This window comes from Pristiophorus japonicus, chromosome X (assembly GCF_044704955.1).
Source record: "Pristiophorus japonicus isolate sPriJap1 chromosome X, sPriJap1.hap1, whole genome shotgun sequence".
In the NCBI taxonomy this organism is placed as follows: domain Eukaryota; kingdom Metazoa; phylum Chordata; class Chondrichthyes; family Pristiophoridae; genus Pristiophorus; species Pristiophorus japonicus.
The window spans coordinates 37,884,600-37,891,898 of NC_092010.1; positions in this window are offsets into that span (position 1 = coordinate 37,884,600).

Consider the following 7,299-nt stretch of genomic DNA (forward strand, 5'->3'; position numbering starts at 1 on the left):
GAGCGCCACACTGTCGGAGGGGCGGTACTGAGGGAGTGCTGCACTGTCGGAGGTGCCGTCTTTCGGATGAAATGTTAAACCGAGGCCCCGTGTGCTCTCTCAGGTGGACGTAAAAGATCCCATGGCACTATTTTGGAGAAGAGCAGGAGAGTTCTCCCTGGTGTCTTGGCCAATATTTATCCTTCAATCAACATAACAAAAACAGATTATCTGGTTATCATCACATTGCTGTTTGTGGGAACTGCATTACAACAGTGACTACACTTCAAAAGTACTTCATTGGCTGTAAAGCACTTTGGGACGTCCTGAGATTGTGAAAGACGCTATATAAATGCAAGTCTTTCACAGAGTCAAGCTGCTATCCATACGATGCCAAAGTGAGTGTTAGCAGGCTATTCATCACTGGGGAGCGGGGCAGATCCTCCTTACCTCACAGCACACACACTGAACAGCGATCGGGAACAAGAAGTGGGCATGCAGAGGCTGCCTTTAGCACCCTTTACCATCACCTCAGCGGAGATCAGCCATCTCAGCACAGACCAGGGACTGATGGTGAGCTTTGCTCACCTTGAGTCTCATCGCCGAGAGCATGCAGAAACCAAGCGCAGGCAGTGGAAAGAGAGTGCGGCAAACCAATCCCACCCACCCTTTCCCTCAACCACTGTCTGTCCCACCTGTGACAGGGACTGTGGCTCTCGTATTGGACTGTTCAGCCACCTGAGAACTCACTTTAAGAGTAGAAGCAATTATTCCTCAATTCCGAGGGACTGCCTATGATGACGATGCTCCCAGCACAGCGAAAGCTAGCCTGCTGGGTGCATTAAACAGACACAAGGTTTCTTGTATTCAGTCCATAAAGAGAAATACAAAAGGTAACTTGTTTTGGTGGCTCGTTAGCTAGTTTGGGGAGAATTGCGACATTAGACGGACTGCTAGTGCTACTGGTTAACAACTCACCTCAGTACTTTTGCCCGTCACTTCTGAAGATTAACTGTTGACCTTGGCCGTTTTCTATCTCTTTGCGCTATCTTTTATTTTGAAGGGATTAGCGGCTCTGTTAAAACATCAAACAGAGCAAAGTTTCATGTGAAAGCATTAAGCAAAACAGTTATTTCGAGACTATCATCTCGGTTATTCATTTCTATGGAAGCTATCGGACGAGGGCGATGGTCTCCTGCATCACTCATAATGCAAGAACCCTGAACGTTTTAAGTGGAACAAGTTGCCTTACTTATTGCATTAACCCTTAGACCGGCAGCAGATCCAGAGAAATAGCCTACTCCCTGGGTTGGACAGCTTTCAGGTTTTCAGCTTACGCACTCTGATTCTGAACCGAACACGAAGATTGCAGTAATAAGGTCCAGTATCAGGAGTTGTTGTATTCCAGAAGCATTAATCCTATAGAACAGGATCAAACTGGTAACAAATGGAAATCCTAATCCAATAGAGATTTCAGGAAAAACTTCTTTGTTCAGAGAGTGGTCAGAATGTGGAACACGCTACCATGTGGCTAAATAAACACATGAGGGAGAAAGGAATAGAAGGATATGGTGATGGGGTGAGATGGAGAGGGGTAGGAGGGGGCTGGTGTGGAGCATAAACCCCGGCACGGAGCTGTGGGCCGATTGGCCTGTTTCTGTGCTGTACACGCTGTCATTTTACATATCCTGCTCCCTTCATTTCATTCACAATAGCGTGGCGCTCCCTCAGTACTGCCCCTCCGACAGTGCGACACTCCCTCAGTACTGTCCCTCCAACAGTGCGGTGCTCCCTCAGTACTGCCCCTCCAACAGTGCGGTGCTCCCTCAGTACTGCCCCTCCGACAGTGCGACACTCCCTCAGTACTGTCCCTCCAACAGTGCGGTGCTCCCTCAGTACTGCCCCTCCGACAGTGCGACACTCCCTCAGTACTGTCCCTCCAACAGTGCGGCGCTCCCTCAGTACTGCCCCTCCGACAGCGCGGCACTCCCTCAGTTCCCTCCCTCCAACAGCGCGGCGCTCCCTCAGTACCGCCCCTCCGACAGTGCGGCACTCCCCTCAGTACTGCCCCTCCGACATTCCGGTGCTCCCTCAGTACTGACCCTCCGACAGTGCGGCACTCCCTCAGTACTGCCCCTCCGACATTCCGGCACTCCCTCAGTACTGCCCCTCCGACATTCCGGCACTCCCTCAGTACTGACCCTCCGACAGTGCGGCGCTCCCTCAGTACCGCCCCTCCAACAGTGCGGCGCTCCCTCGGTACTGCCCCTCCGACAGTGCGGCGCTCCCTCAGTACTGCCCCTCCGACAGCATGGCACTCCCTCAGCACTGCCCCCCCGACAGTGCGGCGCTCCCTCGGTACTGCCCCTCCGACAGCACGGCACTCCCTCAGCACTGCCCCCCCGACAGTGCGGCGCTCCCTGAGTAATGCACAGGCAGTGTCAGCCTGGATTTTGTGCTCAAGTATTCTGACTCAGAGGCAATAGTGCGAGCCACTGAGACCTGAGTCATGTACTCCAGCAATTAGCGATTGTATGAAAAGCGATCGCTGTGCAGAAAGGAAAAGATTACAGAGAAGGGGAAAACAAATAGAATTAGTGCGGCAATCAGTGCTGACTAATGGATGTGCTGTTTGCCAGTGGCAGAGCAAAAACTGCGGCGTTTTCCTTAAACAGAAGTACAGAGGTAAGCAGTAACTGCTGACTGCAGATGGTATTACCTCCAACTCATAAAGTGCCCGTTTTATTGCTTACAGAACCTTTATGGGTCTATTGATCCACAATATTGGGTCAGGGCCAGATGTAGACAGGACAAAGAGCATGTAGGTTAGAGCATTTGTAAGGCTTGTGTTAACATGAAGCAGTAAGTGTAATGTTGATCGAGATGATGTATCACTGCAGCAATGTGCTGTGTTCTGTGCAGGAGCAGGTAGCCAAAAGACCTGTGCCAGGTCCTGCTGTTTGTGTTCCATTTGCCACGTGGAAAGGTTTGTTGTTGTTGGTTTTGCTTCTTTGGTGGATAAACACCACCAAGGCCTGAGCCAAGCCATGGAGCCTGGGCGCAGAGTGAGGTGTGGAGCCCAGTGTGGGGTGTGGGGCCCAGTGTGGGATGTGGGGCCCAGTGTGGGACCCAGTGTGGCGTGTGGGGCCCAGTGTAAGGCCCAATGTATGGCCCGGTGTGGGGTGTGAGGCCCAATGTATGGCCCGGTGTGGAATGTGGGGTCCGGTGTAAGGCCCGGTGTGGGGCCCGATGTATGGCCCGGTGTGGGGCCCGATGTATGGCCCAGTGTGGGGTGTGGGGCCCGGTGTATGGCCCAGTGTGAGGCCCAATGTATGGCTCAGTGTGGGGTTTGGGGCCCGGTGTGGGGTGTAGGGCCCAGTGTGGGGTGTGGGGCCCAATGTATGGCCCAGTGTGGGGTGTGGGGCCCAGTGTATGGCCCAGTGTGAGGCCGAATGTATGGCCCAGTGTGGGGTTTGGGGCCCGGTGTGGGGTCCAGTGTGGGGCCCAGTGTGGGGCCCAGTGTGGGGTGCGGGGCCCGATGTATGGCCCTGTGTGGGGTTTGGGGCCCGGTGTGTGGCCCAGTGTGGGGCCCGGTGTGGGGCTCAGTGTGGGGTATGGGGCCCAGTGTGGGGTGTGGGGCCCGGTGTATGGCCCGGTGTGGGGTGTGGGGCCCAGTGTGGGGTGTGGGGCCCGGTGTATGGCCCAGTGTGGGGTGTGGGGCCCGGTGTATGGCCCAGTGTGGGGTGTGGGGTGTGGGGCCCGGTGTGGGGTGTGGGGCCCAGTGTGGGGTGTGGGGCCCGATGTATGGCCCTGTGTGGGGTGTGGGGCCCGGTGTATGGCCCAGTGTGGGGTTTGGGGCCTGGTGTGTGGCCCAGTGTGGGGCCGGTGTGGGGCCCAGTGTGGGGTATGGGGCCCAGTGTGGGGTGTGGGGCCCGGTGTAAGGTCCAGTGTGAGACCCAATGTATGGCCCAGTGTGGGGTGTGGGGCCCAGTGTATGGCCCGGTGTGGGGCCCAGTGTATGGCCCGCTGTGGGGTGTGGGGCCCGGTGTGTGGCCCGGTGTGGGGCTCAGTGTGGGATGTGGGGCCCGGTGTATGGTCCAGTGTGAGACCCAATGTATGGCCCGGTGTGGGGCCCAGTGTATGGCCCAGTGTGGGGTGTGGGGCCCAGTGTATGGCCCGGTGTGGGGCCCGATGTATGGCCCAGTGTGGGGTGTGGGGCCCGGTGTATGGCCCAGTGTGGGGTGTGGGGCCCAGTGTATGGCCCGGTGTGGGGCCCGGGGCCCAGTGTATGGCCCGGTGTGGGGCCCGGTGTGTGGCCCGGTGTGGGGCTCAGTGTGGGGTGTGGGGCCCGGTGTATGGTCCAGTGTGAGACCCAATGTATGGCCCGGTGTGGGGCCCAGTGTATGGCCCAGTGTGGGGTGTGGGGCCCGGTGTGGGGCCCAGTGTGGGGTGTGGGGCCCAGTGTATGGCCCGGTGTATGGTCCAGTGTGAGACCCAATGTATGGCCCGGTGTGGGGCCCAGTGTATGGCCCAGTGTGGGGTGTGGGGCCCAGTGTGGGGTGTGGGGCCCAGTGTGGGGTTTGGGGCCCAGCCAGCTGTGCTGGACTGCAGCTGAGTCAAAGGTTTCCTTTCAACCAAACAATCATCTCCTTTCCCCCCCGCTTGTATGTCACTGAACAAGAGTATCAGAAACAGCAGGAAAATCAGTGGGGGCAGAAAAGGATGATGGTGGCACCAGGAAATCTGTGCGTTTGCCCTGGATGAGTTCACTGTTTCTTTATCAAGTCCCTCCCATCTTCTGTGGACATTGCCTTTTCCTGGGCTAAAGAAAAGGAAGACTTGCATTTATATAGCGCCCTTCACGACCACCGAACGTCTCAAAGCGCTTTACAGCCAATGAAGGACTTTTTTAATGTAGGAAACGCGGCAGCCAATTTGCGCACAGCAAGCTCCCACAAACAGCAATGTGATAATGAGCAGATAATCTGTTTTAGTGATGTTTATAGAGGAATAAATATTGCCCAGGTCACCGGGGAGAACTCCCCTGCTCTTCTTTGAAATAGTGCCCTGGGATCTTTTACGTCCACCTGAGGGGACAGACGGGGTCTCCTCCGAAAGGCGCTATATCAATGTAAATCCTTTTACTTTTACGCGGCTGACTCTCAATGCCCTCTGACGTGGCTGAGTAAGCCACTCAGTTGTCGAGTCAATTGCTGCAAGGACTGTTGCTGTTGGACAAGAAGGCCCACCACATTCGGAGATGGGCAACTAAATGTGGCGCTGCCAATGTCGCCCACATCCCAAGATGAACTATAAGAAAACTGTTCATGGTTTATAAAACAAAACAAACTTTTGAAACATTGCAGCCAAACCCCTAACAAAAGCAGGGGGCTAGAAAGGGTGTAATGGGGTCATACAGATTAGCACAGAGGTCTTTCAGCTCTAAGATCCAGGCCTGAATCCCACCCACATCGACAGCACCAAAGTCCGCTCTCTCTGATCGTACAGGAAACAAGCTTGCGGTACTCTCATTGGCCGCCCCGGAGCGACTGGGTCCAGTGCGTCAAACTGCCCCTAACTTGGCATTAAACCGGTGGTCTCACAATGCGGCACCATAAGAAAAGGCAGGATGGCAAGCGCAAACGTCACAGCCAGGCTTTATTGCGATTGCAATGTGGGGTACAGTAGCATAGTGGTTATATCACTGGAATCGTAATCCAGTCTTATCTGCGCAAGATCCTGCAAATCCCCTGGGAGGACAGACGCACCAACGTTAGCGTCCTCATGTTAAGAGTGGAAGCAAGTCTTCCTCGATTCCGAGGGACTACCTCGATGATGATGATGACTGAATAATTGCAAAGTGAAGACCATGGCAACGCTCTCAGTCAGTGGGAGCCCTGTGTCTGTCTCTCTCTGTTCCCCATCACTGGGTACTCCAGGTGTGGCCTCACCAATACCCTGTAAGAACAGGCCTTCTACACCAGAGAACAACACGTTCCCTTCACATACTGACATTACCCACAGGGCCTCAGTATCAGGCACAGCACGGGGGAGTACAGAAATTACATGGCCCACGTTTAAATGATGAATATTCCTAGAAGTGATATTCTGTTTACTTTTCAAGATAAATACAGTTTATGTGTTAAATAAACCAACAACATTTGCCTGTACGATAGTTCAATTGAGTCCTGGCCAATACTGGCAGATGTCCCTTGAGGTGAGTGTGTTCAGCGTGTAGACAACGTGATACGATCAGGATAGTTACTTGGCCTCAGGTCAGTCACCCATTTTTATATATATATATAATTAGGATGATATTCAGCATGACGTTTGATCCCAGTCTGTACCTCTCCCTGCCCCCCCACCCACCCCTGCTCCCTTGGCAAGATTCCATTATAAACGTGGAAATGGGAATTTAGAATGGAAATATAACAATATGACTTTCAAATGGGAGGCTGAATTGTATCTGTGCGCCCAACAACTCACATTTATATCGTACCTTTAACGCAGTAAAACATCCCAAGGGTCTTCACAGGAGCGGTTATCAAACAAAATTCAACACCGTGCCACATAGGATGAGACGTTAAACCGAGGCCCCGTCTGCTCTCTCGGGTGGATGTAAAAGATCCCACGCCCACTATTTTGAAGAAGAGCGGGGGAGTTCTCCCCGGTGTCCTGGGGCCAATATTTATCCCTCAATCAACATCACTAAAACAGATTATCTGGTCATTCTCACATTGCTGTTTGTGGGAGCTTGCTGTGCGCAAATTGGCGTTTCTTACATTACAACAGTGACTACATTCAAAAAAAATACTTCATCGGCTGTGAAGCGCTTTGGGACGTACTGAGGCCGGGAAAGGCGCTATATAAATGCAAGTCTTTCTTTTATAAGGGGATATTAGGACAGGTGACCAAAAGCTTGGTCAAAGAGGCAAGGTTGAAGGAGCGTCTTAAAAGAGGAGAGGTTTGGGCATTGGACTGATTATTTGCACCCTTTAACCCTGCTTCACCTGAAGGCTACGCTCCATGTATAACGCCAGCGGAGGAGGAGGTCAAAACTTGGGCGGTGAGCGCAGGAACTTGTTTTGGAGGGGTGGGAGAAGGTCTTAATCTGCACAAGTGAGCCCTGTCTGTTCCAAGTGAGCTCTGTTCTGTCTGGAGTCGGCAGTCAGAATGGTTCGAATTACACTTTGCAAAGTCACTGATTGCATGGGCAGAGAGGATTTAATTACACATTCCAGAGAAACTGCTGGATGTATCTTGTCCTCCAAGGGGACCAATCAGCAATCGGGTCTTGTCCTCCAAGGGGACCAATCAGAA